We start from the raw sequence: 13050 nt of genomic DNA on the forward strand, positions 1-13050 counted from the left end.
ATTTCCTGTGTTCTATCTTCATTTCTGTGATACTTAAAACATAATTCCCCTCACGGGAAGTAAAAACAACAATAAGCAGGAAGTTAGATGCCTGGTAGTCAAAGGTTTTAGATTTTTCATCCTCTGGAACTTTACATTCTTCTTTTCACAAACTGACAACAGTAGGGTGTTATGCTGCAAAAGTGTGTCTGATTTTTGTTTCTCAAAATGAGTTTTGATTGTTTGCTATTTCTGAGACAAAAATCAGACACATCATTTTCTCAGACACATTGATAAACCTTGATCAGATTGGTCTTGGATAGTTGCTTAGGGACATCATTGCTGCAATCTCCTTTTAACAAAACATACAGTAGCTATTATGCCATGAGTATTATAACCATAGCAACCATTCTATCCCACTAAGGGATTCATCTCAAACCTAGACTGGCAGTCTATTAAAGGGGATGTCCAGCAAAAGAAACAACCTGTGTATGTTGTCAAAAATGTATAATAGAGCAACTTTCGAATAAATGTTGTTAGCCATATTGCACAATCTACCATTTGAGCTGTGCCGTCTGGTTTGTAGCTGTTACATCACATCACACTCTCTGAATGCGGAGAGCTCTGTCCCTGCTCCCTCCTGCCTTCCTGTCTGCTCGGGAAAATACCATTGGTGTGAAGGGGAGAACTCATATGACTGCTCATTAGATTTATGATTATCCTGGAACTTTTCTCACAAAACTGTAAATCAATCTGCTCAGCTCCTCTTGCTCTATAACATGCTGCCTGCAGATGAGACAGGTTCCCTTTAAAGTTAGCACTGCCTGCTATCTTTCAGTCACATTACTGGTTTCTCATCATCAGTTGAAGGTTGCACTAAATTACAGATGCCCAACTGTTTTGTGTCTGCATTTCCTATGCAGATCTGTATGCCTCCATGGTTACCCATAGCAAACAAACCTGATTTCTAGTCACATTATGCAGTCACAGTGTTATTCCAATTCCATTCCTCTAAAAAGTAAAGAGTGATGAAGGATATAACATCAGTACAAGATACAGCTACACCTGGGTTTGTTTATTTGAAGGTGCAACTTTCTTTGTTGACTTTACATTAAACTCTATACTTACAAACATCTGACATATTAAAGTAACATGTCAAAAGTTTTGATTGTTGAGGGTCCAGGTGCAGATAACCCCACCAGTTGCTTAATTGAAGTCCTCCAAAAAGCACTGTGCTTCTTTTTTGCTCAGCTACCCTCACAATGTTATTGATATTACCGAATAGCAATAAGATCTAGTGTAAAGTGTTGGCATGTAAGAACATAAATATGTAATCTTTCTTAAATGGTTACTGTAGTTTTAAACTTTCCTCTATGTGATGCCTATGTCAGAGGTGCAGCTAGATCTTTCTGCACACAGGGTAAAGATTCCATTTGCATTCCTCCAACCAATCTGAAGCTTAAAGTGTACCTGTCGTTAGCAAAAACATTTTATATAATGTAGATAATACCATTATATGAACGCCATCTAGTATTGCACTGTGTAAGACAACATCCCAGCCCAATAACAGCCAGTTCAGTACAGTGCACTTTCACCAGGATTATGTCATGGCATAGCAAAGAGGAGTTAGTGTTGTTCTGAGTTGTGATTGGTTAGAGCAGTGGTTCTCAACCTTTTTCACGACTGTACCCCAAAGGCTGAAAGTATGTCCGCGGGTACCCCTCGCGCGCAAATTCAAGCGGAATGTATGCGCAAGGGGTATTCGTGGACAAAAGAGGTGTGCTTACCTTTATACTAATGAGATACTTGATCCCCTTGTGCCATTATTCTCCCCTCCATCTTAATCCCCTTGTGCCACTATTCCCCCCATCATAATCCCTTGTGCTATTATTCCCCCCTCAATATAAATCCCCTTGTGCAATTATTCCCCCCTCCATATTAATCCCCTTGTGCCATTATTCCCCCTCCATATTAATCCCCTTGTGCCATTATTCCCCCCTCCGCTGATCCCCTTTTGCCATTATTCCCCCCTCCATCTTAATCCCCTTGTGCCACTATTCCCCCCATCATAATCTCCTTGTGCTATTATTTCCCCCTCCAAATTAATCCACTGTGCCATTATTCCCGCCTCCATATTAATCCCCTGTGCCATTATTCCCCCCTTCCTTTGATCCCCTTCTGCCATTTCCCCCCCTCCATCTTAATCCCCTTGTGCCATTATTATCAGATACGGCAAAAGGGGATCAGAGGAAGGGGGGAATAATGGCACAGGGGATTAAGAAGGAGGGGAGGGTGGAATGGCGCAAGAGAATCAGAGGGAGGGAGGAATAATTGCACAAGAGATTAAGATGGAGGGGTGGTTAATCATTACTCCCTCCCACCTCCATATTAATCCCCTTGTGCCAATATTCCCCCCTCCATCTTAATCCCCTTGTGCTATTATTATTATCGAATATGGCAAAAGGGAATCAGAGGGAGGGGTGAATAATGGCACAAGGGGATTAATATGCAGGGGGGATAATCATCAGCCCCCCTCCATATTAACTCCCTTGTGCCATTATCCCCCCTCCCTCTGATTCCCTTTTGCCATTATCTCTCCCCCACCTCCATCTTAATGCCTTGTGCTATTATTGCACATACAAAAACCCTCCCTCCATCCCATACACATATTTTTTACTTTTTTTTTAGGTTTACCCGGCCTCCTGCGGTCCAGTGTGGTCTGTCAGTGCATGCAGCGCGTCCCATTCGGCAGGGCCGCACTGATGTGTGACATTCTCCTGCGCTGCACGGCACCTCCGCTCAACGTCAGTGGAGGTCACACGTCTCCCTGGCAACCACGCAGCTCCCTTACAGTAGCCGAGGCCACAGCTCCGGCCGCGCTACTGTACAGAGAGGTGCCGCAGCCATTCTCCGCTAGGCACTGACAAATACTGACCAATGCATGGCCGGTATTTGTCAGCGCATTGGCGTACCCCTGAACAACCGGTGGCGTACCCCTAGGGATCACCAGTTGAGAACCCCTGGGTTAGAGAACTAAGAGTCAATGCAACTGTATCTTGTTCTGTCCCTTGTATACTTGCCTACTTAGTCCAGAATAAGCAGATATTTACATGAATCAATGAAAAATTTACCCTGAACCTTTCCCTCAAAATTATGTATAATCTTCTCAGTGTCTCCTGTTCTATAACATGATGTCTGCAGAAAAGACTGCAATTGATACTTGCGAAAAGAAAAGTTTAGATACATTGATCACTCAAAACTTTCTCCAGCCTTGAAGGTTAATAAACAATAATCCACCATAACGGGATAGGAATAGAAAAAAATCTTTTTTTTAGTTAGGTATTTTTATGTATATGTTTAGAACCAAACATATATCATGTAGAATTCCCTGCTTGTTCTGTTACATTAAAAGCAAAACTATTTCTATGAAATGTGCTAAACACTTACAGTTTGTGAATGGTCCAGTGTCCTATTGGTAAATACTGTACAAGAAGAATATTAGTGAATCACCTGTTGCTATATTATCAATAGCCATATTGTTATTCAGCAGCCTTCCATTGCCATCCATCGACAAGCTTTGTTGTTTACTGTGTAAGCTGCATAAATGTTGTTTATATGTAATGACTTTTATCAAGCCTATAGTATTTATATGGCTGCCTTTGTCCTTTATATATGGACTTCCAGTATGTGATCAATTAAAAGCATAAAAAGGCAGACAGCTGTCATCGCTCATATTTCCTTACGTGGAGATCCCATTAACAAATCTGACTACAAAAATATTATAAAGTAATTAACCATATTTTATAATGTAATAATCCAATGTAATAATCCAATGTCAACTATACAACTATCAATAATTCATTTAGTTACATGTTTTATATGCATTAACAAGACAGTACCTGTTATATCACAGTATACTGTATAGAGACTCATGTACCTATGGAAACTAAGAAGTTCTGAAGACAAGGAGCACATGCTGTCATGTAAATCTGTGGCTAATCGTTGCTGATTATCATCACCATGGTTAGCAGGCACTACCGTTCCCAATAACACAAGAGGATACGAGTGCCTCCGATAACAGGATCAAACACCTCGCTGAGTAGCTGACAGCTCAGCCTGATATAATGTGGATGGAGTAAATAATATGCTACAACAGATCTACAGTCATATCTTAGGTACTGTAATTGAATGTGTCTAGAGAATACCAATGTGCCACTTCTATGAAGAATTAATTCACATTTACGTTTCAATCCCTTTGGTACAGGATATTGATCAGCCATACATGAGTGGTGGCAGTGATATTAAACGGTGCTCATTGACTGATCACTTCTCTGCTTTTTTCTATTATTTGCTATCTCCTCTGTCCAGATCTCTTACGGTAAATTCTCTCAGTCACACATCAACACTTTCTTTCAGCACTTCATCATAGTATTAAATGGGAAACATTCTACAGTCATTAACACAGCAGAAAAAAGCGTGCACACTGCAAACGTAATAGAAGCCAAGAGAAACTATAGACAGAGGTTCGTATAAGTTTCTCTAAATAAGTATACATTATAGAACACTTCTAGTAAAATAGATAGATAGAAAGATAGATAGATAGATAGATAGGCTCATTGGCTGACATTTATCATTGTCTTTAGACAGTTTTTTTGTGTCTACAAAAGGCGCAAAAAAGACACAAGCAGGGTTTATTTGCACCTTTTTTGCTCCTTTTGGTTTACACATTTCTTCTGATTTTGAGTTGCAATCCACTGATTTTGGCAATACACATGATATAGAAGGGTTTTATGAACTGCGCCTTTTTATGAAAAGGCGCAAAAAAAGGCACAAAGCCACTGAAATGTCTCTAAAACTACACCAGCCCAGACTTAGCTTTTTGGTGTATGTGAAGAGAGAAATTTCAGAAAACATGACCTGCACAAAATGTATCAAATGCTCTGTGACCATTTAATAAATCTGGTGCTCCTATACATTACCAGCACACAAAAAAAAGGTGTAGAAAAATGCTTCACTTACACCTACAATGATAAATGCCGGCAATTATTTCTCGAAGTAAATATTTCATATACAGAGACTGCTTAGGATAACTGGCAGAGCTCAGTTTGCCAGATGTAGAATGTATCATTAGGTAAAACTCATCAGTCTGCCATAATATTACAGGACTACAGATAGAAAAAAAATCATAGCAAAAAAAATCTAAAAGGAAATCATATATATATATATATATATATATATATATATATATATATATATATTCATATTCATGTTATGCATTTGCATAATGAAGATGGGAAATCATACAAGAAAATTACCTGTTCCAGGGAGCTTAGAAGAAGTGGAATGTGAGGCTCTTGCCGGAGGTGCTTGTCACTCCACTGACACCCTATAGAAAAGAGATTGTCTCCCTTCAGAAGTCTATGTTAGGCTCTTAGGCGTTTCATGCTTATTTCATTTTCACATGTGATCTATGTCTGTGGAAAGCTCCTTTTTTCAATTGCTAGTTTTCTGCGCTCTCTCAGCGTCTCCTTTTCCCTATGCTAACCTCATTGTAACACTTTTCTCTGCTTGTGGTTCCCAGCCCCTCCTATCCACTTTGCTCTCTCTTCCCCCCTCTCTTCTTCTCTCTCCAGATCCCCGGCTCTGGTCTCCGATGATTGGATGTATGGCCAGCTATAGCACCATGACATCTGCCTGCCAAGTGCACAGAAAAGCCAAAAGGAATGGAGTACACCCAGGAGCAATAACTCATGTTTGTGTTTATTTCCTTGCGTTTGAATTACATTGTAAAAAAATTCATTACACATGTGAAGTGTAATGGTTTGTTTAATATCCATCCATGCTGTGTATGTATGTGTGTGTAGGTATGGATATGGATGTGTGTTAGCACACGTTGCACAATGATTCCTGCTATTCATATTTCTGTAAACTACTAAGGTCAAGAATTGTGCTGAACTACAACATAATGGAGGCCCTTGGATTGTTACCTGTTGCTATAGCAGCATGATGAACTACTATGAAGACATCGAAGCAATAGTTCCATTTTTGTAGACTATACACTAATTCAATGACAAGAAGTACAATTGTGGAAGGCTGAGGAATAAACTAATACCAAGAACAATATTCAGCTTATAAACATAGCAGATTAGGGTGCTTTGACATGGGCAGATTATTGTCTGTTATCGAGTACCAATTGTATATATACAAGCTGATCGGCAGCCATGTTCACCATGTTCACTTCCATTATTATCGGCGGCATATTCTCTGTGTACAAAGGGATATGTGCTGGGTATTCCAATTATGACAAACATATCCCCTATCCACAGGATCCCTCACAATCTCCAAAACAGGGGGCTCCATCTCTCTTTACTGAGCGCTTTGGCCCCCACCTTCCAGGACAAACTGGTTTCTGTAATGACGAGCCGCTCAGTCAATCATTGGCTGCAGAGGTGTCGCCAGAGGTGTCTTAGTGATGGTTGAGCAGGTCATCACTGCCGATACTTGTTAGTGGTGGATAGTGGAGGCCAGAGTGCTCAGATGGGAGAGATGAGGCCCCCTGTTCTGGAGATTGCGCAGGGCCCTAGTTAGGGTTCAAGTCCTGCAGAAACATGTGGGAACTGAGTTCCTGCACTTTTTCCACAGCATGAACACCATTCCCATTAGCAGGACCAGCCTTTGAGTGGAAATCTTGGGTAATGTCCCACACTTTTTTTCCCCCAAGACTTGTCCCCTGGTCGTAGTGGTCAGATCCCCCATGATCAGACGCTCATCCCCTACCCTGTGGATAGGGGATAGATTTTTCATAACTCTTCCACATTATCTGAGTTTCTAATAGAATTGTGTAATCACCGACCTCTCCCGAGGGTTGCCACCTGACCAATAATAATAATAATAATAATAATAAACTATAGTTATTACTAGTTAAAGGGGTACTCCACTTCCTCAGTGTTCAAAACATTTTGTTCCGAACGCTGAATGCAGGCACTGGTTCTCGTGACGTCACAGCCACGCCCCTCGGGATGTCATGCCATGCCCCCTCAATGCAAGTCTATGGGAGGGAGATTGGCGGATGGGAGCCCCGGCGCCTGCACTCAGGGTTTGGAACAAAATGTTACGAATGCTGAGGCAGTGAAGTACCCCTTTAACTTTGTGTGTGAGCAGTAATTTATGAACAGCGAAGTCCCCCCTACTTTGATGATTTCAAGGCAGGACTAGAAAAGCTGGACTCTAAACTTCTCAGCTATCTCCATCTTCTTCCACTAGGTTAAGGCTAGGTTCAGACTACGGAATCTCCGGGCAGAAAATTCCCGCCCGGAGATTCCGAGTGCGGCCAGCGGTGATTGAATCAGTTGGCGCTAGGACTGCGCGGACACTGATTTTCCGTTCACAAATTTCACTTCACAAATGGCCGCACTCGGAATCTCCGGGCGGAAATTTTCTGCCCGGAGATTCCGTAGTCTGAACCTAGCCTTAAGGATACAGATTAGAGACTAATAAGAAACTCATGGGAAAATCTATCAAAGCTTGCATTCCATTTTTCTGGCACAGAAAGGGCACACATTTTGAAAGCCTGATAACAAAAGAGAGAAGCATTTTTGTCTGAACAGATATATTATAAGGTTTCTTATATTTGCTTGCACTGATGTTCTATGTAAAGTTTGTTGAAACAGCAGTGTCTGTTAAAGGAAATCTGTCAGCTCTATACCATGCTCAGAGCTCAAGTGTCAAGGAGGCTTTGCAAAGCTGCACATGCTCACCTCCACCCTCTCCCACCCCTCCCTGATTAGCTTCAAGTATTAAAGGGGTACTCCGGTGGAAAACTTTTTTTTAAAATCAATTGGTGCCAGAAAGTTAAACAGATTTGTATATTATTTCTATAAAAAATCTTAATCCTTCCAGTACTTATTAGCTGCTGAATACTACAGAGGAAATTATTTTCTTTTTGGAACACAGTGCTCTCTGCTGACATAAGGAGCACAGTGCTCTCTGCTGACATCTCTGTCCATTTTAGGAACTGTTCAGAGCAGCACATGTTTGCTATGGGGATTTTCTCCTACTCTGGGCAGTTCTTCAAATGGACAGAAATGTCAGCAGAGAGCACTGTGCTCCTGATTCAGCAGAGAGCTCTCTGTTACAAAAAGAAAATAATTTCATCTGTGGTATTAACCCCTTAACGACGCAGGACGTATATTTACGTCCTGCGCCGTCTCCCGCGATATGAAGCGGGATCGCGCCGCGATCCCGCATCATATCGCGTGGGTCCCGGCGCTAATCAACGGCCGGGACCCGCGGCTAATACCACACATCGCCGATCGCGGCGATGTGCGGTATTAACCCTTTAGAAGCGGCGGTCAAAGCTGACCGCCGCTTCTAAAGTGAAACTGAAAGTATCCCGGCTGCTCAGTCGGGCTGTTCGGGACCGCCGCGGTGAAATCGCGGCATCCCGAACAGCTGATCGGACACCAGGAGGGCTCTTACCTGCCTCCTCGGTGTCCGATCGACGAATGACTGCTCCGTGCCTGAGATCCAGGCAGGAGCAGTCAAGCGCCGATAATGCTGATCACAGGAGTGTTAATACACGCCTGTGATCAGGATGAGAGATCAGTGTGTGCAGTGTTATAGGTCCCTATGGGACCTATAACACTGCAAAAAAAAAGTAAAAAAAAAGTGTTAATAAAGGTCATTTAACCCCTTCCCTAATAAAAGTTTGAATCACCCCCCTTTTCCCATAAAAAAAATAAAACAGTGTAAAAAAATAAAATAAATAAACATATGTGGTATCGCCGCGTGCGTAAATGTCCGAACTATAAAAATATATCATTAATTAAGCCGTACGGTCAATGGCGTACGCGCAAAAAAATTCCAAAGTCCAAAAAAGCGTATTTTGGTAACTTTTTATAACATTAAAAAATGAATAAAAAGTGATCAAAAAGTCAGATCAAAACAAAAATCATACCGATAAAAACTTCAGATCACGGTGCAAAAAATGAGTCCTCATACCGCCCCGTACGTGGAAAAATAAAAAAGTTATAGGGGTCAGAAGATGACATTTTTAAACGTATAAATTTTCCTGCATGTAGTTATGATTTTTTCCAGAAGTGCGACAAAATCAAACCTATATAAGTAGGGTATCATTTTAACCGTATGGACCTACAGAATAATGATAAGGTGTAATTTTTACTGAAATATGCACTGCGTAGAAACGGAAGCCCCCAAAAGTTACAAAATGGCGTTTTTTTTTCGATTTTGTCGCACAATTATTTTTTTTTCCGTTTCGCCGTGCATTTTTGGGTAAAATTACTAATGTCACTGGAAAGTAGAATTGGTGATGCAAAAAATAAGCCATAATATGGATTTTTAGGTGGAAAATTGAAAGGGTTATGATTTTTGAAAGGTAAGGAGGAAAAAACGAAAGTGCAAAAACGGAAAAACCCTGAGTCCTTTATGGGTTAAGCAGCTAATACGTACTGGAAGGATTAAGATTTTTTAATTTACAAATCTGTTTAACTTTTTGGCACCAGTTGATTAAAAAAAAAAAAAAAGTTTTCCACCGGAGTACCCCTTTAAGCCCAGTACAACAATAAATATAGACAGGGAGGGGTGGGGGAGGTAATAGGCATGCATTCTGTATCTCAATCAGCAATGCCTCCTTGACACTTGAGATTTGAGTATGATAAAGAGCTGACAGATGCAATTAAACACTTCCATTCATGGCTACTAGGAAGAGGAAATCCTCACCTGGAACAGAATGGTGAATCAAGGACTACAGGGTAACTTCTGTTTGGTAGTTTATTTTCATTTGGATTGGAGGAGTCTTTGCCTTTCTCACCCAAGTTTTTGTAGTGCATTGTCTGCCTGCGGAGGCAATACTGTGGAGTCATGCTGTGGGTACTTTAGTAAAAGATTTAGGAAGTACTCTCATGGTAGTACTTTTAGGCTAGGTTTCCTTTACCGTATTTTTCGCCCTATAAGACGCACCCAATTTATAGGTGCAAAATCTTAAAAAATAAAGATTTTGAACCCAATAGTGGTCTTCAATCTGCGGACCTCCAGATGTTGCAAAACTACAACTCCCAGCATGCCCGGACAGCCGTTGGCTGTCCGGGCATGCTGGGAGTTGTAGTTTTGCAACATCTGGAGGTCCGCAGATTGAAGACCACTGCATAGGAGGTAATACTCACATGTCGCCGCTCCGGACCTGTCACCGCTGCCCTGGATGTCGCTCCATCGCTGTCGTCGTGTCCCCGTCGCTCCGGAACGTCTCTGCTGCCGGCCGGGTATCCTCGCTCTCCGTCGCCGCCATCACGTTGTTACGCACGCCGACGCACGTACGCGACGACGTGATGACAAGGAAGGAGAGCGCCGTCCATACAGGGGATCCCTGAACGGAGAAGACACCGAGGAGGCAGGTAAGGTCCCTCCCGGTGTCCTGTAAGCACTAACCCGGCTATTCAGTCAGGCTGTTCGGGACCGCCGCGGTGAAATCGCGGCGGTCCCGAACAGCCCGACTTAACAGCCGGGTTAATGTCACTTTCCCTTCAGACGCGGCGGTCAGCTTTGATCGCCACGTCTGAAGGGTTAATACAGGGCATCACCGCGATCGGTGATGTCCTGTATTAGCCGCGGGTCCCGGCCGTTGATGGCCACAGGGACCACCGCGATAGGGGTGTTTTCGCCGTATAAGACGCACTGACTTTTTCTTTTCTGCCGTTTTATTTTTACAAAAAACAGCAGAAAAACTGCCACTGATTTTGCCTGCGTTTTGGCATATTTTTTTGCGTTTTTTCTGGCCTTTGAGTGGAAATTGCATTTTTGGCCCCTTTGGCGTTTTTTTCAAAATTTGTTGGTTACCAAAGGGGGAAAAAAAGGATGCAGTAGGGATGAAATAAAAATTATTTTGTTAAACTTTTTATTAGTAATGTATTTTAATAATGTGTTTAATAAAAAGTGTATGTTTTTTTTCCCACTTTTTTTTTCTTAATTTTTTAGCTAGTACTACTACTCCCAGAATGGAACAGACTGTTTCATGCTGGTAGTAGTAGTACCTGTACTAAAAAGCAGATCGCCCCGGGTGTCACTCTTGACACCCAATGCAATTGTCCTTTATATTGCAGAGATGGCAGAGATGAGCGGCTTTCTCCTGCACTTGCATCTCTGCTCTGAACTCCGGGCCAGCCAGTGATGTGAGTCGAATTCATATCACTGATTCATATTTTCCTCCCAGAGTGGTGATTGGCCGGATGGTGGCAGCCAATCACTGCTCTCAGCGTTAAATATGAATCACTCCTGACACCCGCTGCGATCATCCTGTATAATGTATAGATGCGGTTTCTGGTCCCACTGTAGTTTGGTCTTCACTGTAGTATATGCCGTATATATACCTATTATTCATATTTCCCGCAGACAGTTATGATTGGCTGGAACCATTTGGCTAATCACAGCTCTCTGCAGGAACTATGAATCTGTGATGTAAAGAACCTCACTTTGCAGAACATAGTGTAGGGGACCAGAGAAGAGCGGCAGTGCCGTCCGCTTCTATACATTATGTAAGAGGATCACAACGGGTGTCAGAAGTGACACCTGGGACGATTTGTCTATTAGTACAGGTACTACTACTCCTATCATGCAACAGTCTGTTCCATGCTGGGAGTAATAGTGCTACCTAAAAAATTAAAAAAATAAAGAAAAAAAGTGAAAAAGTAAAAAAAAAAAAACACACACACACTTTATTAAACACATTATTAAAATGCATTACTGATAAAAAAGTTTAAAAAAATGAATGTAAATTTTTTTTTTAGTATTTTTACATATCAATGGCCCCTTTCTACATTTTTTATTATTGTCGGCTACATTTCTAGTTCCCTGCACGCCCACATAAATTGATCCCTGTTTAAAAATTAATAATATTTTCATTATAAAAAATATAGATTTTGTTAAATACTTTATTTTCCATCCCTACTGTATGTTTTTTTTATTATTTTTTTTAAATGGTACCCTATGACATTTTATTAACCCCTTAAGGACTGAGCCCTTTATCACCTTAAGGACTCGGCCATTTTTTGCAAATCTGACCACTGTCACTTTAAACATTAATAACTCTGGAATGCTTTTAGTTATCATTCTGATTCCGAAATTGTTTTTTCGTGACATATTCTACTTTAACGTAGTGGTAACATTTTTTGGTAACTTGCATCCTTTCTTGGTGAAAAATCCCAAAATTTGATGAAAAATTTGAAAATTTTGCATTTTTCTAACTTTGAAGCTCTCTGCTTGTAAGGAAAATGGATATTCAAAATAATTTTTTTTTTATTCACATATACAATATGTCTACTTTATATTTGCATCATAAAATTGATGAGTTTTTACTTTTGGAAGACACCAGAGGGCTTCAAAGTTCCGCAGCAATTTTGCAATTTTTCACAAAATTTTGAAACTCGCTTTTTTTCAGGGACCAGTTCAGGTTTGAAGTGGATTTGAAGGGTCTTCATATTAGAAATACCCCATAAATGACCCCATTATAAAAAATGCACCCCCGAAAGTATTCAAAATGACATTCAGTAAGCGTTTTAACTCTTTATGGGTTTCACAGGAATAGCAGCAAAGTGAAGGAGAAAATACACAATCTTCATTTTTTACACTCGCATGTTCTTGTAGACCCAATTTTTGAATTTTTGCAAGGGGTAAAAAGGAGAAAATTTTTACTTGTATTTGAAACCCAATTTCTCTCGAGTAAGCACATACCTCATATGTCTATGTAAAGTGTTCGGCGGGCGCAGTAGAGGGCTCAGAAGGGAAGGAGCGTCAAATGGTTTTTTTGGGGGCATGTCACCTTTAGGAAGCCCCTATGGTGCCAGAACTGCAAAAAAAAACCACATGGCATACCATTTTGGAAACTAGACCCCTCGGGGAACGTAACAAGGGGTAATGTGAACCTTAATACCCCACAGGTGATTCACGCCTTTTGTATATGTAAAAAAAAAAAAAAAGTTTTTTTACCTAAAATGCTTGGTTTCCCTAAAGTTTTACATTTTTAAAAAGGGTAATAGCAGAAAATACCCCCCAAAATTTGAA

The 13050-nt window shown here is 41.0% G+C and overlaps 1 protein-coding gene across 1 annotated transcript in view; it reads right to left on the reverse strand.

Moving 5' to 3' along the window:
* Window positions 1–5536, reverse strand: part of OPRK1 (opioid receptor kappa 1) — an 86163-nt gene extending 80627 nt beyond the window's left edge. The window contains exon 1 of the mRNA XM_056518556.1: window positions 5295–5536. The gene's annotated coding sequence lies outside the window, so the exon portion shown is untranslated. The remainder of the gene's footprint in view (window positions 1–5294) is intronic.
* Between the last annotated feature and the right edge of the window lie 7514 nt (window positions 5537–13050).

Source organism: Hyla sarda, chromosome 5, assembly GCF_029499605.1.
Source record: "Hyla sarda isolate aHylSar1 chromosome 5, aHylSar1.hap1, whole genome shotgun sequence".
In the NCBI taxonomy this organism is placed as follows: domain Eukaryota; kingdom Metazoa; phylum Chordata; class Amphibia; order Anura; family Hylidae; genus Hyla; species Hyla sarda.